At 46.6% G+C, this 23,543-nt stretch overlaps 2 protein-coding genes across 5 annotated transcripts in view; one reads left to right on the top strand and one right to left on the bottom strand.

Annotated features, from left to right (window-relative positions):
• The window catches only part of znf106a (zinc finger protein 106a), a 114,491-nt gene extending 93,386 nt beyond the window's left edge, over nucleotides 1-21,105 (bottom strand). For both annotated transcript variants that reach the window (XM_070878683.1, XM_070878684.1), the window contains exon 1: nucleotides 21,001-21,105. The gene's annotated coding sequence lies outside the window, so the exon portion shown is untranslated. The remainder of the gene's footprint in view (nucleotides 1-21,000) is intronic.
• Nucleotides 21,106-21,147: 42 nt separating this feature from the next.
• Nucleotides 21,148-23,543, top strand: part of LOC139263117 (synaptosomal-associated protein 23-like) — a 37,449-nt gene continuing 35,053 nt past the window's right edge. The window contains exon 1 of one of the 3 annotated variants that reach the window (XM_070878679.1): nucleotides 21,148-21,213. The gene's annotated coding sequence lies outside the window, so the exon portion shown is untranslated. The remainder of the gene's footprint in view (nucleotides 21,214-23,543) is intronic. The other 2 variants (XM_070878678.1, XM_070878681.1) reach the window with 2 other exon arrangements.

Here is a 23,543-nt window from a genome sequence, read left to right as displayed (position 1 = left end):
GTTGCCTGGACTGGAGAATTTCAGCTATGAGGAAAGATTGGATAGGCTGTGTTTGTTTTCATTGGAACAGAGGAGGCTGAGGGGAGATCTTATTGAGATGTATAAAATTATGAGGGGCCAGGATAGAATGGATAGGAAGGACCTATTTCCCTTGGCAAAAGGGTCAACAACCAGGGGGCATAGATTTAAAGTAATTGGTAGGAGGTTTAACGGAGATATGAGGGGAAATGTTTTTGCCCTGAGGATGGTGAGGGTCTGGAACTCACTGCCTGAAAGGGTGGTAGAGGCAGGAACCCCCACCACATTTAAAAAGTAATTGGATGTGCACTTGAAGTGCTGTAACCTGCAGGGCTAAGGATCAAGAGTTGGAATGTCATCATCATCATAGGCAGTCCCTCGAAATCGAGGAAGACTGGCTTCCACTCCAAAAGTGAGTTCTTAGGTGACTGTACAGTCCAATACAGGAATTACAGTCTCTGTCACAGGTGGGACAGACAGTTGTTGAGGGTAAGGGAGGGTGGGGAATCTGGTTTGCTGCACGCTCCTTCCGCTGCCTGCGCTTGGTTTCTGCATGGTCTCGGCGACGAGACTCGAGGTGCTCAGCGCCCTCCCGGATGCTCTTCCTCCAGTTAGGGCGGTCTTTGACCAGGGACTCCCAGGTGTCGGTGGGGATGTTGCATTTTATCAAGGAGGCTTTGAGGGTGTCCTTGAAACGTTTCCTCTGCCCACCTGGGGCTCACTTGCCATGTCGAAGCTCTGATTAGAGCGCTTGCTTAGGGAGTCTTGTGTCAGGCATGCAGATGATGTGGCCCTCCCAACGGAGCTGGTTGAGCGTGGTCAGTGCTTCGATTCCACGGCACCACGGATGGCTCAGCTGCATGGGCGGGGGCGGGGGGGGAGGGGAGGAAGAAGAATGGAAGAGCTATAGTGGTAGGGGATTAGATAGTCAGGGGAGCAGACAGGCATTTCTGCGACCGCAGACGTGACTCCAGGATGGTATGTTGCCTCCCTGGTGCCAGGGTCCAGAATGCCACGAACGGCTGCAAGACATTCTGGGGGGGTGGGGGGAGAGGGTTAACAACCAGAGGTCGTGGTCCATATTGATATCAATGACATAGGTAGAGAAGGATGACCTCCAAACATCACGGGAGGAGGCCATTCGTCCCATCATGTCCGCGCCGGCCGACCAAGAGCTACCCAGCCTAATCCCACTTTCCAGCTCTTGGTCCGTAGCCCTGTAGGTTACGGCACTTCAAGTGCACATCCAAGTACTTTTTAAATGTAGTGAGGGTTTCTGCCTCTACCACCCTTTCAGGCAGTGAGTTCCAGCCCCCACCACCCTCTGGGTGAAAACATTTCCCCTCATATCTCCGTCAAATCTCCTACCAATTACTTTAAATCTGTGCCCCCTGGTTGTTGACCCCTCTGCCAAGGGAAATTGGTCCTTCCTATCCACACTATCCAGGCCCCTCATAATTTTATATACCTCAATAAGGTCTCCCCTGAGCCTCCTCTGTTCCAAAGAAAACAGACCCAGCCTATCCAATCTTTCCTCATAGCTAAAATTCTCCAGTCCAGGCAACATTCTTGTAAATCTCCTCTGCATCCTTTCCAGTGCAATCACATCTTTCCTGTAATGTGGTGACCAGAACTGCACGCAGTATTTCAGCTGCGGCCTAACCAATGTTTTATACAATTCAAGCACAACTTCCCTGCTCTTGGATTCCATGCCTCGACTAATAAAGGCAAGTATTCCATATGCCTTCTTAACCATCTTATCTACCTGGCCTGCTACCTTCAGGGATCTGTGGACCTGCACTCCAAGGTCCTTTTGTTCCTTACACTTCTCTGTGTCCTATCATTTAATGTGTATTCCCTTGCCTTGTTAGACCTCCCCAAATGCATTACCTCACACTTATCTGGATTGAATTCCATTTGCCACTGTTCTGCCCACCTGACCAGTTCATTGATACCTTCCTGCCGTCCGCAGCTTTCTTCTTCATTATCAACCACACAGCCTATTTTAGTGTAATCTACAAACTTCTTAATCAGACCCCCAACATTCAAGTCCAGGTCATTGATATAGATCACAAAAGCAAGGGACCCAGCACTGAGCCCTGCAGCACCCCACTGGATACAGCCTTCCAGTCACAAAAACATCCATCAACCATTACCCTTTGCTCCCTGCCTCTGAGCCAATTTTTGATCCAACTTGCCACTTTGCCCTGGATCCCATGGGCTTTTACTTTTGTGACCAGTCTGCCATGTGGGACCTTATCAAAAGCTTTGCTAAAATCCATATACACTACATCAAACGCGCTACCATCATCGACCCTCCTAGTTACCTCCTCGAAAAACTCAATTGAGTTAGTCAGACATGACCTTCCCATAACAAATCCATGCTGACTGTCCTTGATTAATCTGTGTCTTTCCAAATGAAGATTTATCCTGTCCCTCAGGATTTTCTCCAATAATTTTCCCACCAATGAGGTTAGGCTGACCTGTAATTATTCGGTCAATCCTTTTCTCCCTTTTTAAACAAAGGTACAACATTAGCAGTCCTCCAGCACCACAGGGCTGCTTTTCTTAACAACCTGGGATACATTTCATCCAGGCCTAGGGATTTATCCACTTTCAAAGCTGCTAAGCCCCTTAATACTTCTGTCTCACTGTTTATCTCGTCGAATAGTTCACACACCTCCTCCCTCATTGCAAAGTCTACATCGCCTCTCTCTTTTGTGAAAACAGATGCAAAGTATTCATTAAAAATCATACCCACGTCTTCCACTTCCACACACAGATTTCCTTTATGGTCCCTAATAGTCCTCACTCCTTCTCTATTTATCCTCTTGTTCTTAATGTATTTATAAAACATCTTTGGGTTTTCCCTGATTTTACTTGCCAACATTCTTTCATGCTCTTTGCTTTCCTGATATCTTTTTTAATTGCAGTCCTGCACTTCTTATACTCCTCTAGTTTCTGCAGTATTGAGTTCTTGGTACGTGTCAGAAGCTTCCCTTTTATTCTTTATCTTACCCTGTATGTCCCTTGACATCCAGGGGGCTCTAGATTTGTTTGCCCCACCCTTTTTTTTTATAAAGGGAACATACTTGCTCTGTACCCTCAGGATCGCCTCCTTGACTGCCTCCCACTGCTCTGACTGATTTACCATCAAGTAGCCGTTTCCAGTCCACTTTGGCCAAATATCATCTCAGCTCAGCAAAATTCACTTTAGCCCAATTGAGAACTTTTTTTCCTGGTCCACCTTTGTCCTTTTCCATTACCACCCTAAATCTTACTGAATTATGATCAAAATGCTCTCCCACTGATACCCCTTCCACCTGCCCCTCTTCATTCCCCATTTGGGACAGTTTTCTGGAACAATACGTTTTAGAGCCAACAAGAGAGCTGGCCATACTGGATTTAGTCATGACTAAAGATGTAGGGCTAGACTTTCCACTTCACATCGCCCATCTATGGCCCATATATCGCCCAAAATAGACCTCTATCAGCCATTTGGAGGAACAAGTGGAAACTAGGCCAGAAATATCGCTGGAAAAATAAGCCCCCAAGTTTCGGCTCACTTCGCCGAACTGATCGCCGATCTGATCGCCCACACAAGGCCCATCCCAACTTTCGGCACATCGTCATCACAAGGCCGGGCTGATGGAAGGCCGAAAATATCGCTGTGAAATAGTTGCTTTTCCCGGGCTTTACAGAAGGAAATGGGCACTACGGGCACCATTTTGAAGATCGGAGGAAGGGGGGGGGAAGACAGCCAAAAAATCGTGTTTAGATGGTTGAGAGTGATTTATGGTTCCTGTATAGATAGATCTACTCAGATTTTTAATTATATTTAATTTTACTGTTAGTGGACAGAGACAGAGGAGGCGAGCATACAGCCAACGAAGATACAAAGAAACGCAATCACTTGTCTGAAAACGCGTGTCTAAGGAGGCTGCGCTTCCGGAAGGAGGTCATCGATGAGATTTACCAGCTCATCTGCAGCCTTCCAGCGCCATCAGAACCACACTGTCCGTTGAGGTGAAGGTTACTGCAGCCCTAGCCTTCTAGGCATCGGGATCTTTTCAGGCTTCAGCTGTCAACATCTGTCGTATCTCTCAGCATGCCACACACAACTGCATTCGGCAGGTGACTGAAGCCCTTTACGCTCGCAGGATGGACTTTATTAGCTTCCCTATGACCAGAGAGGCACAGACCGGGAGGGCTTTGGGTTTCTCGAGAATAGCAGACTTCCCCAAGGTGCAGGGAGCAATAGACCGCACGCACATTGCCCTGAAGAACGCAGAGGTGTTTCATAACAGAAAGGGATTCCACTCCCTGAATGTGCAGCTTGTTGTTGACCACAAGCAAATAATCATGACAGTAAATGCTACATTTCCTGGCAGCATCCATGATGCGCACATCCTACGTGAGAGTGCTATCCTGACCTGTTTGTCAATCAGCCAGAAGGTCACGGTTGGATGCTGGAGGATAAGGGATATGGCCTTGCCAGTTGGCTGATGACTCCACTGCGTAATCCCATCACTGAAGCAGAAAAACGTTACAATGAAAGCCATATAGCGACACGCAACATCGTCGAAAAGACAATTGGGAGTCCAAAAGCAGCGCTTCAGATGCCTGGACCATTCTGGTGGCAGCCTACAGTACCACCTTGACCAGGTCGCTGAGTTGTGGTGTGTTGCATGCTGCATAACCTAGCTATAAGGAGAGGACAAGTAATGCCAGATGGGGCTGCAGGTCCACCTCCAGAAGGAGGGGAGACAGAAGAGCCAGCCGGCGAGGAGGAGGAGCAGGAGGAAGAGGAGGCTGTTGAGGACCTCGGGAGGACCAGCCTGGTGATGTAGCCATGGTCCTATGGTCCTACCACCACTCCCGCCTCCCCCCCCCACCCCTTGAGAAGAACAGAACCCCATGGGAGTTACGCGGCCGCAAAGCTGTTGCGTCAGCAGCTGATAAAGGAACGCTTTGCATGAACTTACATTGGGGATCGTCATATTTACATTTAGATTAACAATTACATTTATACAAAAGTTGCTTTTGCGTTGAGTTTTAGCCTTACCTGCACTGGCCTGTCCTTTGGAGTGCATCATTTGCATTAATGCTTAAATAAAGTAATGTTATTACAAGAGAATAAAGATGTTAAATTATTCAAAATGTATGTTAACTAACCTTATCAGAGAATGCACAACAATTGTTAAAATAAACAACATTTATTGCAAACAGAATTCTTTTCAAACACCCTCCCTCCCCCCCCCCCCCCAACGATGAACGAACATTTTAAACAATCTAACATACAATGAACAATGATCTCTCCTCTCCCTTCCTCCACACTCTCTATCATCTCTCTCTCTCTGCCCCTCTCTGTGCCTTCTACACATGTGCGGATGACCCCTGACCTCCCATACATGCCCAGAAGCCCGTTGCTAGGGAAGCTTTTGAGTTCCTCGTTCGATGGGCGATCGTGACATCGCCGAAAAATGAGATCGCCCATTCCACATCGCCAGGCTAAGGCCGAGTGGAAAATCGCAACAAAAAAAAATGGGCCATGTACCAGCGATCAGCAAGGCTGAGACGTCCCACATCGCTGGAACAAGGCCCATTTTTTGGGACGATGGTCACCTAGTGGAAAGTCTAGCCCGTAGAAGTGGTTAACAATCTGACAGATGGGGAACATATGGCGAAGTGACTGTAATGTGATTGAATTCTATATTAGGTTTGAAAAGGAGAGTCACAAGTAAGGTTTTAAATTTAAGTAAGGTGAGAATGTGTAAAGAAGGGTTGCGAAGGTGGTAGATGGATAGAGAAGGTGGCAAAAGGATGGAGATAGGGAATCATGGGAAAATAGCTGAAGAAATGTCAAGATGCAGACAACTGCAGAATCAACAGAAAAAAAAGGGGTTACCAAGAGTTGAAGTTGAGGTTAGACACAGGTCATGAGAAAGCCGCAAGGCAGCACAAAGAAAGAAAGCAATCCTAGATAGGAAGGGAAAAGTAATAGCTTCTACTGATAAGGAGAAAGGGAAACTAATTGGGTTCTTTACTGATACGGGAAGACAGTGTAGCAAAGCTACAACTAACTTGACCTGGCACCAGCCCTAATTGGGAGACTTTCTTGCCTGCCATTGGACGTACTCGGGGGGGGGGGGGGGGAGGCAGAAAGGGATTGGATAGACCAAGTGCTAATCAAATGTGTTCTGTTTTGAAAATGTATAACTATTGTGCTTTTCGCGCTGTAAAGGAGCTTGTCCAGGGGAAGGTAAACAGGCTCTGATTGAGAGTATCCCTTTATCTTGACAAGTCCCGGCCGGAGAATCTTCAATAAAGATCTTTTACAGAAAAGGCAAGAGGCGTGTCAGTATATTCGCTGAAACAGATTGAGGGAAAAAGAATCCGTATTAATATTTGGTGTCAGAAGTGGGATCTCAATGGACGGCTGCCGAAAGCTTGCGAATTAAGAGCCAGACTAGTCTTGGACGAGACGGGAGGAAAGTGGCCACTGGAGTGAGTACCCTTTAAAATACCACTTCAGTTTCCTTCAGTTCCAAAAGTCTGAGGAAAGTTTGGCCACTCGCTGGTTCTCATGTAGCATCTGAACAAGATCCAGGTCAATCTGGCGAATACCTTTTAACTTAGGAAATAAGTGTCCAAGTCAGGTACGACATCGACTTTGTATATCACTTAGTCCGTCTAGGCGCTGATTGGACTTAAATCGTGCGGGGACGCAAACCGCGCGGCGACACGGAGGGATAGGGAAATAGACAATCGCGCAGCGATGCGAACCACGCGGCGACGTGGAGGGATAGGGAAATACACAATTGCGCGGCGACGCGAATAGGAAAACCGCGGGGCGACGCGGAAGAAAAGGGGAATTGTGTCAAACTAAATCGCGGAGCGACGCGAGGAATTGTGTAAGGATAACAGGAATTGTGTAAGGATAAAATTGGGCAATCATGGATCCAAAAAAAGAGCCGGCCAAAGAAAAAAAATTTAATTAATAAGCTTTGTTGAATGAAGAGAGACTTTTGTGAATGTCTGTTTTTGAATGAGAGTACTTGTGTGATTTTGTGATTGCGGAATGAATTTTTATGTTTTCATGTTTTTTTTAAAAAGCCTGTTTGGGGGAGTGGAGCAGCTGTTTGCTTATTTTAGCTCCACCCACTTCTCCAAACAGAGTGAAAGTTTTTTCAACCCTTTGTAGTGTTGTCCTGTATGTGGGAAGTTTTAAGACATTTTAAGTTAGAAACACAGGTGTGGATTTATTTGGATGATAAGTTACGGAGCTAGGAAATGCACAAAAGATAGGTTTGTTGAGTAAAAGATAAAAAATACATGGTCCCGGTGGTTGAAAAAAAAAGAATTTATTTGACACGCTCACTTACTTGTCGAAAGAAAACATGCAATGATTAATTACATTGGGTTGAAAGACATAAACTTAGTTTAGGAATGAGATAAAGAATGCCTTTTTTTAAAAAAAGCTTCTAGCTCAAAAAAAAGTTTTAAATAAATATTGAAATTACAAAGTTTGAATTGGGATTTTGAGATATTAAGAGAAGGCACAGCAAAATACTGAGGTGGATTCAAACAAAAAAAAATTATTATATTAAATCTGATCTCTTAAAGAAAAAAGGAGATATAAAACTAAAAGGTTTGGAAACAATCTAGAAATACCTTCAGGGATCAAGTCAAACTCCTGGGCGAGTGGCGAGCTATCTGCGAAGGTGTAAAAGGGACTTTTAAAAAATTTTAAAAACAGCAAGCTTTAGCAGTTTAGAAGAGACATTGTAACGACCTTGAAACTGGAACAATTGAGATAACGAAAAGCAGCCCTCTCAGCCGACGTGCCAGACTCCCCTCTAGTTATGGAAAAGACGAAAAAAAAGATGCAACCTTGAAAGAAAACAAATTGAACGAATTTGAAAGAAAAAGTGTCTTCGATTGTCTGATGATTTTAAATGAACAAATTTACCGAGACACGAGCCCTCTGTGTAAAATACAAAATCTAATTTGAAGAAAGGAGATCTTAGAAAAAAAGACGTAACGTACTAAATAGGTGCTGAAAGGAAAAAAAAAGTGTTCTGAGATGGAAAAGGACATAACTTACTAAATACTAGCTGATATTTGCTGTGAAAAAGATATTGGCTTAATTGAAAAAATTTTGGAAGAGGTAAAAGACACTCTCCATTGATAATGATTTTAAATTATGAGTAAGTTTCACTGCAGTTTGAAAAGATGAATCACTTCTGTCAAGTTGGCAGAAAAACGCCACTAAGTTAGGACACTCATTAATGGAAGGAGGACATGTTAAACCCCTAGATGTATTAAAGAAAGAGTGCGCGCACGAAAAACGTACCAAGAGCTCCACTCGGACCTCTGAAAAGGGTATTGATAGACTACGTAGTCAAATGGTTGGCCTTGCATTGACCGAGGCTGATGACGAAATTGAATTTCAGTAAACAAATAGCTATTAAAAATGTGTGCTCTCGTTTTAAATCAATTAAAAAAAAAATCTTTGGCAAGTACTTGAATTAGAAGTTAAAAAAAAATTGGAGTTTAATCTAAAATGCTGCCTTTCCTGATGAGAAGACTTTTATTATGACGGCTTTACTAATGATTTCTGCTGTTTAACGGATTCCTAATTTCTAAGCAAGTTTTGAAGGCACAAAGACTTAAAAAAAAAAATTTTTTTTTTCAGTTGATTACGTGAAGTCACGTAATGACATCAGCTCTTCTTACAAACCTGTAAAGGAGTTAACCCTTTCCATTGACAGCCGTTTTATACTGAACATTATTAATTTGGATTTCTTAATAGAATAAAGACTCACCTGACAGATAAAGGAAATGGTGGGACAGTCAGAATAAAATAGAACTAGCTTATGTAATAATACTTGCCTGATACAATAAAGAAATAGATACTCAAACAAAACAAATTGAAGAGTTAAAAAGCTAAAATAAGTAAGCTGGAAGAGATTTAAAAAAAAAACGGGCCAGACGGAAGTGCAGTGCGCAGCCATAGCACCATCACCATAGCAGTTATATCAATGCCTTTGGTACTATTTTAATTTTAATCACCCATCTGGCAGGCTGATGGTAACGTAACCGAGTTTGGTTTCTCACTTCACCAATATTATCGATCTGATATAATGGGTCTCCCTTTGTTACATCATACTGTGGTATGGACAACACAAATCCGATCATATTCACCTGCCCATTAATACATCTGAATTTCGGCACCCATGCGTGACTATTCCTTTGTACCTCGCATGTGTTATTCATTTTTTTTATCTAGAGTCCAATTGTTAAGTATGCTGTTCGGAATCCAATCTGGTATGTCTCCATTCTGGAGTTGCTCCAAATTATGTTGTACCTCACTTCATATCCAGGCCCCATACCCGGAGCAAATAATCTCAGCCTGTAATCGTTTACTTATATCTTTCCCCATTGCGTGGATCAATTTTATTGTCTTGGCATTTCGGCAATGTATGGGCCACTTGTAACAGTTCCCCTTCCGTGCCATCTCCCAACCGCGCTTGTAGGGCTTGGTTATCCAAGTCCCTCCCCACTAAACCACTCAAGACTACGCCATTAAGTTGTTAACCCGGTCGTATATTGCCTACAGGCCTATGGAATTCATCGTCATAACCCCTGCCGCATAACCCGTGCCTAGTGTTTCCAGTATTCCCCTTTTTTTTTCGACCTTGCCCTGTTCCATTTCTGACATTAAATCTCAGGGTAGTGGGTTCCGGGCCTTCGAGGATCCGTTGTGTCAGGTTCTGGTATAGACTTATAGTTTCATTCTCACAGAAACTAGGAAAAATGATATCCATTAGGTTTAGGATAAGTAGTCGCTGACGCACCCCAAATTATATCCTTTCTTTAGATTCTTTTATTACTAGCCCCCCCCCTTTGCTCCATTCTGTTCCTACCCTTCTGTTCTTGCGGGGTGGATTTGGCTGCTTGTTTGCAGCTTCATCCGCCCAGGCATGAGCTTCTAGAACTGAAATTCCATCCAGTTGGATTTCTGCGCCCTTCCCCTTTTAGTCCTATGAACTTGCTCCTGTCCTCGGAATCTACTGGCGCCCATGGCATCGGCAGCCTGCTGCATTACAACCTTACTTAATGCACTATACATAGCCATGCGTTAAAATAAGTTCTGTCCTTGCTCTAGTCCTTGGCTGCTGGGTTGCATATTTCGGCAGTCAAATTAAACAAAGCTAGTTCATGTAGTTGTGTCTTTCTTGCGTGTGCTATATCTCTCGTAGTCCATCTGTATTATCCAGGGCCTGCGTGGGCCTCAAGGTCCCCAGTATCCTGAGTCTCCAGAGTCGAAGTAGCCGCTGCTGTCCCATCTCGGTGAGTGTTTTATCTGCAAATTTTAAACAGATAGCCTGGTCGTCACCAGGTGTTAGGTTCTGGTCTACTCATCTTTTATCCATGCATGTTGCGGTCACTCTGTGAAATCGGAGGTAAGGTTAGGTTGGGTTTGTAGACTACACTTGCCCACCGTGGGGTACATTGGCTCTATTGCCACAGGTGATGGTGCTATGGCTGCGCACTGCACTTCCGTCTGGCCCGTTTTTTTTTTAAATCTCTTCCAGCTTACTTATTTTAGCTTTTTAACTCTTCAATTTGTTTTGTTTGAGTATCTATTTCTTTATTGTATCAGGCAAGTATTATTACATAAGCTAGTTCTATTTTATTCTGACTGTCCCACCATTTCCTTTATCTGTCAGGTGAGTCTTTATTCTATTAAGAAATCCAAATTAATAATGTTCAGTATAAAACGGCTGTCAATGGAAAGGGTTAACTCCTTTACAGGTTTGTAAGAAGAGCTGATGTCATTACGTGACTTCACGTAATCAACTGAAAAAAAAAATTTTTTTTTTTTAAGTCTTTGTGCCTTCAAAACTTGCTTAGAAATTAGGAATCCGTTAAACAGCAGAAATCATTAGTAAAGCCGTCATAATAAAAGTCTTCTCATCAGGAAAGGCAGCATTTTAGATTAAACTCCAATTTTTTTTTAACTTCTAATTCAAGTACTTGCCAAAGATTTTTTTTTTTAATTGATTTAAAACGAGAGCACACATTTTTAATAGCTATTTGTTTACTGAAATTCAATTTCGTCATCAGCCTCGGTCAATGCAAGGCCAACCATTTGACTACGTAGTCTATCAATACCCTTTTCAGAGGTCCGAGTGGAGCTCTTGGTACGTTTTTCGTGCGCGCACTCTTTCTTTAATACATCTAGGGGTTTAACATGTCCTCCTTCCATTAATGAGTGTCCTAACTTAGTGGCGTTTTTCTGCCAACTTGACAGAAGTGATTCATCTTTTCAAACTGCAGTGAAACTTACTCATAATTTAAAATCATTATCAATGGAGAGTGTCTTTTACCTCTTCCAAAATTTTTTCAATTAAGCCAATATCTTTTTCACAGCAAATATCAGCTAGTATTTAGTAAGTTATGTCCTTTTCCATCTCAGAACACTTTTTTTTTCCTTTCAGCACCTATTTAGTACGTTACGTCTTTTTTTCTAAGATCTCCTTTCTTCAAATTAGATTTTGTATTTTACACAGAGGGCTCGTGTCTCGGTAAATTTGTTCATTTAAAATCATCAGACAATCGAAGACACTTTTTCTTTCAAATTCGTTCAATTTGTTTTCTTTCAAGGTTGCATCTTTTTTTTCGTCTTTTCCATAACTAGAGGGGAGTCTGGCACGTCGGCTGAGAGGGCTGCTTTTCGTTATCTCAATTGTTCCAGTTTCAAGGTCGTTACAATGTCTCTTCTAAACTGCTAAAGCTTGCTGTTTTTAAAATTTTTTAAAGTCCCTTTTACACCTTCGCAGATAGCTCGCCACTCGCCCAGGAGTTTGACTTGATCCCTGAAGGTATTTCTAGATTGTTTCCAAACCTTTTAGTTTTATATCTCCTTTTTTCTTTAAGAGATCAGATTTAATATAATAATTTTTTTTTGTTTGAATCCACCTCAGTATTTTGCTGTGCCTTCTCTTAATATCTCAAAATCCCAATTCAAACTTTGTAATTTCAATATTTATTTAAAACTTTTTTTTGAGCTAGAAGCTTTTTTTAAAAAAAGGCATTCTTTATCTCATTCCTAAACTAAGTTTATGTCTTTCAACCCAATGTAATTAATCATTGCATGTTTTCTTTCGACAAGTAAGTGAGCGTGTCAAATAAATTCTTTTTTTTTCAACCACCGGGACCATGTATTTTTTATCTTTTACTCAACAAACCTATCTTTTGTGCATTTCCTAGCTCCGTAACTTATCATCCAAATAAATCCACACCTGTGTTTCTAACTTAAAATGTCTTAAAACTTCCCACATACAGGACAACACTACAAAGGGTTGAAAAAACTTTCACTCTGTTTGGAGAAGTGGGTGGAGCTAAAATAAGCAAACAGCTGCTCCACTCCCCCAAACAGGCTTTTTAAAAAAAACATGAAAACATAAAAATTCATTCCGCAATCACAAAATCACACAAGTACTCTCATTCAAAAACAGACATTCACAAAAGTCTCTCTTCATTCAACAAAGCTTATTAATTAAATTTTTTTTCTTTGGCCGGCTCTTTTTTTGGATCCATGATTGCCCAATTTTATCCTTACACAATTCCTTTTATCCTTACACAATTCCTCGCGTCGCCCCGCGATTTAGTTTTACACAATTTTCCTTTTCTTCCGCGTCGCCCCGCAGTTTTCCTATTCGCGTCGCCGTGCGATTCTCTATTTCCCTATCCCCCCACGTCTCCGCGCGGTTCTCCTATTTCCCTTTTCTTCCGCGTCACCGCGCGATTGTCTATTTCCCTATCCCTCCGCGTCGCCACGCGATTTAAGTCCAATCAGCGCCTAGACGGACTAAGTGATATACAAAGTCGACGTCGTACCTGACTTGGACACTTATTTCCTAAGTTAAAAGGTATTCGCCAGATTGATCTGGATCTCGTTCAGACGCTACCTGAGAACCAGCGAGTGGCCAAACTTTCCTCAGACTTTTGGAACTGAAGGAAACTGAAGTGGTATTTTAAAGGGTACGCACTCCAGTGGCCACTTTCCTCCCGTCTCGTCCAAGGCTAGTCTGGCTCTTAATTCGCAAGCTTTTGGCAGCCGTCCGTTGAGATCCCACTTCTGACACCAAATGTTAATACGGATTCTTTTTCCCTCAATCTGTTTCAGCAAATACACTGACACTCGAACACCTCTTGCCTTTTCTGTAAAAGACCTTTATTGAAGATTCTCCGGCCGGGACTTGTCAAGATAAAGGGACACTCTCAATCAATGCCTGTTTGCCTTCCCCTGGACAAGCCCCTTTTCAGCGCGAAAAGCACAGTAGATATACATTTTCGAAACAGAACACATTTGATTAGCACTTGGTCTATCCAATCCCTTTCTGCCTCCCTCCCCCCCCCCCCCCCCCCCCGAGTACGTCCAATGGCAGCAAGAAAGTCTCCCAATTAGGGCTGGTGTCAGGTAGGTTAGTTATAGCTTTGCTACACTGTCTTCCCTTATCAGTAAAGAACCCAATTAGTTGCTCTTCCTCCTTATCAGTAGAAGCTATTACTTTTCCCTTCCTATCTAGAATTGCTTTCTTTCTTTGTGCTGCCTTGGGCTTTCTCATGACCCGTGTCTAACCTCAACTTCAACTCTTGGTAACCCCTTTTATTTCTGTTGATTCTGCAGTTGTCTGCATCTTGACCATTTCTTTAGCTATTTTCCCATGATTCCCTATCTCCATCCTTTTGCCACCTTCTCTAGCCATCAACCACTTTCGCAACCCTTTTACACATTCTCAAAGTTGCTGGAATTTATTGGGGACAGAGTGACTGAGCGCTTGGACAAGTACGAGCTGATCAGAGAGGATCAGCATGGATTTGTAACGGGTAGGTCAGGTGTGAATCGAGTTTATTTTTTTGAGGTCACCAACACGATGGATCATGGCGTGTCGATGAATGTTGTGCATATGGATTTCCAGAAGGCATTTAATAAGGTTCCGCACAAGAGATTAGCAAAAATTGGAGGTAACTTTGTGATATGGATAGCTGGGAGGTAGGAAAAAGAGATTCGGGATAAAGGAAACATACCCTGATTGGCAGGATGTGACAAGTGGTGTTCCCCAGGGATTTGTTCTGGGGCCTCAGCTTTTCACCACATACATTAATCATTTGGATGAAGAAATAGAGAGTTCTATATCCAAGTTTGCAGATGGCACTAAGTTAGGAGGCACAGTGAGTTGTGCAGATGGGAGCAGGACGCTGTAAAGGGGCATAGACAGACAACGAGTGGGCAAAACTGTGGCAGGTGGAGTTCTACGTGAGAAAGTGCGAGATCGTCCACTTTGGATGCAAGAAAAGACATATTTTCTTAATAAACTTGTATTTATATAGTGCCTTTAATGTAGTAAAACGCCCCAAGGTGCTTCACAGGCATGTTAGAAGACAAAACAGATAAATTTGACACCGAGTCACATAAGAAGAAATGACTGCAGATGACCAAAAGCTTGGTCAAAGAGGTAGGTTTTGAGGAGCGTCTTAAAGGAGGAAAGAGAGGCGGAGAGGTTTAGGCAGGGAGTTCCAGAGCTTGGGGCCCAGGCAGCTGAAGACACGGCCACCAATGGTTGAGCGATTATAATCAGGGATGCTCAGGAGGGCAGAATTTGAGGAATGCAGACATCTCGGGGGGTTGTGAGGCTGGAGGAGATTACAGAGACAGGGAGGGGCAAGGCCATGGAGGGATTTGAAAATAAAGCTGAGAATTTTGAAATGGAGGCGTTGCTTAACCGGGAGCCAATGTAGGTCAGCGAGCACAGGAGTGATGGGTGAGCGGGACTTGGTGTGAGTTAGGACACGGGCTGCCAAGTTTTGGATCACCTCAAGTTTACGTAGGGTAGAATGTAGGCGGCCAGGAGTGCGTTGGAATAGTCAAGTCTAGAGGTAACAATGGCATGGATGAGGGTTTCAGCAGATGAGCTGAGGCAAGGTGACAATGGTGATAAGACTGGGACTTGTGGAGGAGTAAAGGGATTTAGATGCTCACATACCCAAATCATTAAAGCCAGTGCACAAAAAGTTATAGAATAAATAAATGGAATATTGGCTTTTAGTTCAAGGGGGTTGGAATACGTGAGGAAATGATGCTTCAGCTATATTAAAAAACTGAACACCTCTCCTCCAAGAAGGATGTTGAAATCGTAAATGATGGATTTGAAAGGGACCTAGCAGTCTCAGTAGACTTGACTGGACAAGGCCGATAGGATGTTGAGCAATATAGTCAAACAGAGGAAAGTAAAAGGTCAGATGAAGTAATCATCAAACTGTACAGAACTCTGGTCAGACTGCACCTTGAGCACTGTGTCCAGTTCTGGTCAGACCCATCTCATCATCATAGGCAGTCCCTCGAAATCGAGGAAGACTTGCTTCCACTCTAAAAGTGAGTTCTCAGGTGACTGAACAGACCAATACAGGAATCACAGTCTATGTCACAGGTGGGACAGACAGTGGTTGAAGGAAAGGGTAAGTGGAACTGGTTTGCCGCACGCTCCTTCCGCTGCCTGCACTTGTTTTCTGCATGCTCTCAGCGACGAGACTCGAGGTGCTCAGCGCCCTCCCGGATGCACTTCCTCCACTTAGGGCGGTTTTTGGCCAGGGACTCCCAGGTGTCTGTCCAGAGCGCGTGTCCAGTTCTGGTTGCCAAAAAACAAGGGAATGATTCATGTGTTGGAGGCGGTGCAGGGAAGAGGCGGAAAGTCTTTGCTGTCTCATGGAACAAGTCAAACACATGACTTAGTAAAGCAATTCAGGCGACAGATGTTTAAACAGCGGTGTGATAGAGTTAACAGGATGGAATAGACTGGAGAAACCATTTGAGATGTCCAACAGCCACAAGCAATGACAGATGAACCTCGAAATTCTGAAACCTCACTATTAATAAAATCCTCAATTACAGGAAGAGCTATTTCAGGGTAAACAATCCTGGAGATCAGAGCTCCAAAAATAAAGCAATCTGGACTGAACTTAGCCCCAGAACCAAAGCCAATCACAGAGTGCACCAAGATTCCTGAATTGGTCAGAATAAACTGAATAGAATGCGCGGAGACAGAATCAGTTCATACTGATCCGAATCGCAGTGAGCAGGCTAACTGAACACGTGAAGACACAAACAGTTCATACTGATCCCAGTCCCTGTAACTGAGCAGGGGCTGGTAACATTTGTTTATTATCAGAATTGCCTGCGCAACAACTTACAATGTTGCTTGCATATCAAATGCAGCATTTCCACTGCAACATTAACCAGAAGACATGAAAATAGGGCAGTGGCATTGACATTTTGAAACATTTATGAGCAACCCAATGAGAGACAGAAAACTGCTCTCTATAACTTTGAGACTAGGGAGACTGTTGGATATAATTCTAAGCATTTCTCGCCATCGTGATAGAATGAGATTTTTACAACACAGTTGTCACAATGCACCTGCAGGGGGCCGAGCTAAACATGCACACAGGAGCCACACCCTTCAACATCAATGTTCAATAAGCTGATAACTTTGACTGACAGTTCAGCAGGCCTATCAATGAACAGTGAACAACAATTTGTATTTACAGTATTTTAAACGTCCCAAGGCACTTCACAGAAGAATTAGAAAACAAAACTTGATACCAAGCCCCATAAGGAGATAATAAGGTAGATGACCAAAAGCTTAGTCAAAGAGGTAGGTTTAAGGAGCATCTTACAGGAGGGAGGGGATGAAAGGTTTAGGGAGGGAATTCCGGAGCTTAGGGTCTTGGCAACTAAAGCCACAGCCATCAATGGTGGAGCAATTGAAATCGGGGATGCTCAAGGGACCAGAATTAGAGGATATCTCGGAGGGTTGTGGCTTTAGTTGGAGGAGATTACGCAAATAGGGAGGGGGCGAAGTCATGGAAGGATTTGACAAGGATGAGAATTTTAAAATCGAGGCATTGCCAGACTGGGAGCCAATGTAGGTCAGTGAGCAAAGGGGTGATGGGTGAGCGGGACTTGGTGAGAGTTAGGATATGAGCAGCCGAGTTTAGAATGATCTGAAGATCATAGGCAGTCCCTCGAAACGAGGATGACTTGCTTCCACACCAAAAAAGGGAGTTCAATGAAGGACCTAATATTCCAGGTCCCGAACTACATCCTGAAGGGTGGAAGATGCCTGTGCGGGATTTTTTTAACATGTGGTGACCGTTGCACACCAGCCACCACATGGGCTTGACAGAGCTAGATCTTGGTCCAGTGGCAAGGATTAACCAAGATGGCTGGAGACCAGCTCTGCTGCACAGACCCAGTGCGCACACACATTGCAGTGTGGGCTGTATTACAACAGTGTCTATACTTCAAAAGTTCTTCATTGGTTGTAAAATGCTTTGGGACGTCCAGTGGTCATGAAAGGTGCTATTTAAATGCAAGTCTTTCTTTCTTCTTTTTTGGGGGGTTGATGTTTAACGGGGATGTTTAGAGGTAACAAAGGCATGGATGAGGGTTTCAGCAGCGGATGGACTGAAGCAGGGACAGGGTCAGATGATGTTCCGGAGGTGGAAATAGGCGGTCTTAGTTATGGTGCAGATTCGGTTAGAAGTTCATTTCAGGGTCAAATGTGACACCCAGGTTGCTAACAGTCTGGTCGATCCTCAGACAGGTGCTAGGGAGAGGAATGGAGTCGATGGCTAGGGAACGCAGTTTGTGGCACGGACCCAAGACAATGGCTTCGGTCTTCCCAATATTTAGTTGGAGAAAATTCCTGCTCGAGTATTGGATGTCGGACAAGCAGTCTGACAATTTAGATAGATTGGAGGGGTGGAGAGAAGTGGTGGTGAGGTAGAGCTGGGTGTCATCAGCATACATGTGGAAACTGACGCTGTGTTTTTGGATGATGCCACCGAGGGGCCGCATATACTTGATAAACAAGAGGGGGTCAAGGATAGATGCGGGGGGGGACACCAGAGGTAACGGTGCGGGGGTGGAAAGAGTAGCCACTGTTGAACATTCTCTGGCTATGATTAGATAGAGAAGAATGGAACCAGGCGAATGCAGTCGCACCCAGCTGGGCGACGGTGAAGAGGCGTTGGAGGAGGATGGAGTGGTCAACTGTGTCAAAGGCTGCAGACAGGTCGAGAAGGAATAGTTTCCAGTCATTTGTGACTTCAATAAGAGCCGTTTCAGTACTGTGGCAGGAACAGAAACCTGATTGGGAGGGATTCAAACATGAAGTTGCGGGAAAGATGGGCCGGATTTGGGAGATGACAACACGTTCAAGGACTTCATAGAGGAAAGGGAGGTTGGAGATGGGGTGGTAGCAAGGACGGAGGGGTCAAGGTTATTTTTTTGAGGAGAGGGATGATGACAGCAGAACCATTAACAATATTAGCTAACATGGGAGCTAGGAAGGGAAATATGGTGGTCAGCAGATTAGTGAAAATAGGGTCAAGGGAGCAGGACATGGAACTCATGGACAAGATGAGCTCGAAAGGGCATGAGGAGAGATCGGAGAGAAAGAGAGAACGACGCGAGTTCAAGGCTAGGGGTGGGGGGAACCTCAGAGAAAGTTTAGCCCGGTGGGCTAAGGGAAGGAAGGGAAGTGGCAGAGACAGCTGAACGGATAGTCCCAATCTTAGAGACAAAAGTCCAGGAGCTCCTCGCACTTGTTGTTGGTGGCGAGTGTGGAGGAGGCAGGGAAGAGAAGTTTAACACAGTTAGCAGCAGAGAATAGTCGCCAAGGGTTATCCTTGTGTTCCAGAATGATCCTGGAATAGTGATCAGTTTCGGCAGACAAGAGTAGGACCCGATACTGCTTTATGAGGTCCAGCCAGATCTGGTGGTGAATGGCTAAACTAGTTGTCCGCCATATCTGTTCAAGTTTGCGCTCCTTGGACTTAAGTGGGGCAGAGTTTTGGACGCGAGGGGAATCGAGGGATATGGAGATTGGGCGGAAAAGTGAAGTTGAGGTCGATGATCAGTCCCAATCTTATTGAATGGCGGAGCAGGCTCGAGGGGCTGTATGGCCTACTCCTATTCCTGATGTGATGAGGGCCATACCAAGTGGATTGGCCAGGGAAAGAGAGACTAATGGTTTAAATGGGGACTAGGGCATCAATGGTGGAGGTGAGGGCAATGTGCACCATATTTTTTATTTTGGGTGTGTGGTCCCTTTATCGGGCTGCGCAGCCCATTCCAAGTTTCGCATATGCGCAAAAGTTTCACATTGGAAAAGCTGGTCTAGGGCTGCTCGGGACTGCGTGGCCTGGAGGGATCATTGGGTGAGGGTGTGATTGAACAGATCGGTAGCTGCAGAAATGTCGAGGTGAATCATCACCATCATAGGCAGTCCCTCGAAGCGAGGATGACTTGCTTCCACGCCAAAAAAGGATGAGTTCACAGGTGTTTCAATGAAGGACCTAACATTCCAGTCCTGAACTACATCCTGAAGGGTGGAAGATGCCTGTGCGTGGATTTTTTTAACGTGGGGTGGCCGTTGCACACCAGCCACCACACGGGCTTGACAGAGCTAGGTCTTGGTCCAGTGGCAAGGATTAACCAAAACGACTGGAGACCTACTCTGCTGCTCAGACCTAGTGCGCACACATATCGCAGTGTGGGCTGGCCCGTGCTGCCCCTGGGCCCGAGCTCATGCCTCTCCTGGGCCCTGATCACATTCCTCCACAGTCTCTTGCTGCTCCTGCTGTATCTGCCCACGCTCCAATCACCGACCTGCGTGAGAACACCAACGCAAGGTCGGGGCCATAAACTGAACAGAGGTGCAGCGGCCCGGGAGCAGCATGGAAGCATACCACTTCAAGGTACAGCGCAAGCTGGTGCAGGAGGGCAACGGCAGCGAAGAGTGAAGTGAATGGAGGGCCAAAGGATAGACAGTTGAAATTTTGAAAGTGCAGTTGGAAGTGACTTTTTCCAGGGGCGGACACAGAAGGAAGTAGAGTTGGGAGGGGAAGGGGAATGTGAATGTGAATGGAGAGCGATACAGGAAGGGATATGTTACAGAACCTTCTTTGATTCTCTCAAACAGTTATACAGTTATGCTTGAGCTGTATAGAACACTAGTTAGGCCACAGCTGGAGTACTGCGTGCAGTTCTGGTCACCACATTACAGGAAAGATGTGATTGCACTGGAGAGGGTACAGAGGAGATTTTTACGAGGATGTTGCCTGGACTGGAGAATTTCAGCTACAAGGAAAGATTGGAAAGGCTGGATTTGTTGAGGTGTATAAAATTATGAGGGGCCTGGATAGAGCGGAAGAACCTATTCCCCTGAGCAGAGGGGTCAACAACCTGGGGGCATAGATTTAAAGTAATTGGGGGGAGGTTTAGAGGGGATTTGAGGGGAAACTTTTTCAGCCAGAGGGCGGTGGGGGTCTGGAACTCACTGCCTGAAAGGGTGGTTGGGGCAGAAACCTTCATCGCATTTAAAAAGTACTTGGATGTGCACTTGAACCTGCAGGGCTATGGAAAGTGGGATTAGGCTGGGTAGCTCTTTGTCGGCCGGCACAGACACCATGGGCCGAAATAGCCTCCTCCCGTGCTGTAAATTTCTATGATTCTATGACAACAGTTTGGGCTTATGAAGCCATGCGGCTTGGAACAGAAGACAACCAATTAGCTTGGGTTTAACGAGCTCGAAAGTGGGGGTTGGCCACAAAGTGTCAACATATTTAGCGTTTTTAATGGAACGAGATGTGCTAAAAAAAATTGTCAGATTTCATTTTGAGAACTGTATTATGGGGTCACTCCTATACTTCATATCAAATAAACACGGGTGTGGGTTTACCATTGGCCTTAACACCCTGAAAATCTGAACTCGCAGGGATTTTCCGAAATCACGACACCGAGTACAGGGGAGCAGCGTTGGGGGAAGACGGGGACACACGAAGTCGGAGGGGCGGGGGTGTAAAGATAGGGAAGGGTGAAGGCCCGGCCCGCCCGGTACTCACGGAGAATCGGCCGCCTCTCCGGCCTAGGCCGCGCTCACCGGGCCCGCGCCATCCCGGTGTTGCCGCACGGGGGACCCTGGGTGGACCCGCCCCCGCTGGGCGCCTGCGCAGTGCCACCTCCCGGGAACTGACGTAACGCTGGGTCGAGGCACATGCGCAGTGTGAGGGAGCGAGCTGGGAGAGTCAGACAGGGAAAGGAGCCGCAGCGGATCGGTGAGTACCGGGCCCAGGGCCTTGGGGAGGGGGAAGCGAGAGATAGAGTGAGTGAGTACCGAGGGCGGGGGCGGGGGAAGGGGAAGAGCGAGCGAGCGAGCGTACCGGGGGGGGGGGAAGAGAGTGAGTGTACCGGGGGGGGAAGAGAGGGAGAGAGTGAGTGTACCGGGGGGGGAAGAGAGGGAGAGAGTGAGTGTACCGGGGGGGAAAGAAAGAAAGAAAGAGAGAGAGAGTGTACCGGGGGGGAAAGAAAGAAAGAGAGAGAGAGTGTACCGGGGGAGGGAAAAAGAGAGAGTGTACCGGGGGAGGGAAAAAGAGAGAGTGTACCGGGGGAGGGAAGAGAGAGAGAGAGAGTACCGGGTGGGAAGAGAGAGAGAGAGTGTGTACCGGTGGGGGGGGAAGAGAGAGAGTGTACCGGGGGGGGAAGAGAGAGAGAGAGTGTACCGGGGTGGGGGGAAAGAGAGAGAGAGAGTGTACCGGGGGGGGGGGGAAGGGGAGAAAGAGAGTACGGGGGGGGGGAAGAGAGAGTGTACGGGGGGGGGAGAGAGAGAGAGAGAGAGAGTACGGGAGGGGGGGGAAGAGAGAGAGTACGGGAGGGGGGGGAAGAGAGAGAGTACGGGGGGGGTGGGGGGAGAGAGAATACGGGGGGGGGTGGGGGGAGAGAGAATACGGGGGCGGGGGGGGGAGAGAGAGAGAGTGCGGGGGGGGGGGGGAGAGAGAGAGAGAGAGAGTGTGTGTACCGGGGGGGGGGGGGGATGAGAGAGAGAGAGAGTGTGTGTACCGGGGGGGGGGGGGGGGGGGGGGAAAGAGAGAGAGAGGAGAGAGAGAGTGAGTTGTACCGGGGGGGGGGGGAGAGAGAGAGAGAGTATGGGGGGGCGGGGCGGGGGGCGGAGAGAGAGAGTGAGTACCGGGGGGGGGAGAGAGAGAGTTTACCGGGGGGGGGAAAAAAGATAGAGAGAGTGTGTACCGGGGGAGGGAAGAGAGAGAGAGAGAGAGAGAGTGTACCGGGGGAGGGAAGAGAGAGAGAGAGAGTATGGGGGGCGGGGCGGGGGCGGAGAGAGTGAGTGAGTACCGGGGGGGGGAGGAGAGAGTTTACCGGGGGGGGAAAAAGATAGAGAGAGTGTGTACCGGGGGAGGGAAGAGAGAGAGAGAGATAGAGAGAGTGTACCGGGGGGGGGAAAGAGAGAGAGAGAGTGTACCGGGGGGGGGAAAGAGAGAGAGAGAGTGTGTACTGGGGGGGAAAGAAAGAGAGAGAGAGTGTACCGGGGGTGAAAGAGAGAGAGAGATAGAGAGAGTGTACCGGGGGGGGGAAAGAGAGAGAGAGAGAGAGTGTACCGGGGGGGAAAGAAAGAAAGAGAGAGAGAGTGTACCGGGGGGGGAAAGAGAGAGAGTGTACCGGGGGAGGGAAGAGAGAGAGATAGAGAGAGTGTACCGGGGGGGAAAGAGATAGAGGAGAGTGTACGGGGGGGGAAAGAGAGAGAGAGAGAGTGTACCGGGGGGGGAAAGAGAGAGAGAGAGAGGTGTACCGGGGGGGGGAAAGAGAGGAGAGAGTGTACTGGGGGGGAAAGAAAGAAAGAGAGAGAGAGTGTACCGGGGGTGAAAGAGAGAGAGAGATAGAGAGTGTATCGGGGGGGAAAGAGAGAGAGAGTGTACCGGGGGGGGGAAAGAGAGAGAGAGAGTGTACCGGGGGGGGAAAGAGAGAGAGTGTACCGGGGGAGGGAAGAGAGAGAGAGAGAGAGAGAGAGAGTACCGGGTGGGAAGAGAGAGAGCGTGTGTACCGGTGGTGGGGGGGGGAAGAGAGAGAGTACGGGGGGGGGGGGGGAAGAGAGAGAGTACGGGGTGGGGGGGGGGAAAAGAGAGAGAGTATGGGGTGGGGGGGGAAAGAGAGAGAGTACGGGGTGGGGGAGGGGGAAAAGAGAGAGTACGGGGTGGGGGGGGGGGAAAGAGAGAGAGTACGGGGTGGGGGGGGGGAAAGAGAGAGAGTACGGGGTGGGGGGGGGAGAGAGAGTACGGGGTCGGGGGGGGAAAGAGAGAGAGAGTACGGGGTCGGGGGGGGGAAGAGAGAGAGTACGGGGTGGGGGGGGGAAAGAGAGAGAATACGGGGGGGGGGAAGAGAAAGAGAGAGAGAGGGCGGGTGGAGAGAGAGAGTACGGGGGGGGGGGGAGAGAGAGTACGGGGGGGGGAAGAGAGAGAGTACAGGGGGGGGCGAGAGAGGGAGAGAGAGAGAGAACGGGGGCGGGGAGAGAGAGTACCGGGGGGGGAGAGAGAGAGAGAGAGAGAGAGAGAGAGAGAGTGTACGGGGGGGGGTGGGGAAAGAGAGAGAGAGAGTA

This window comes from Pristiophorus japonicus, chromosome 4, assembly GCF_044704955.1.
Source record: "Pristiophorus japonicus isolate sPriJap1 chromosome 4, sPriJap1.hap1, whole genome shotgun sequence".
Lineage (NCBI taxonomy): Eukaryota > Metazoa > Chordata > Chondrichthyes > Pristiophoridae > Pristiophorus > Pristiophorus japonicus.
Note: the sequence above shows the minus strand (reverse complement) of the source record. Positions and strands in the feature narration are given on the sequence as shown.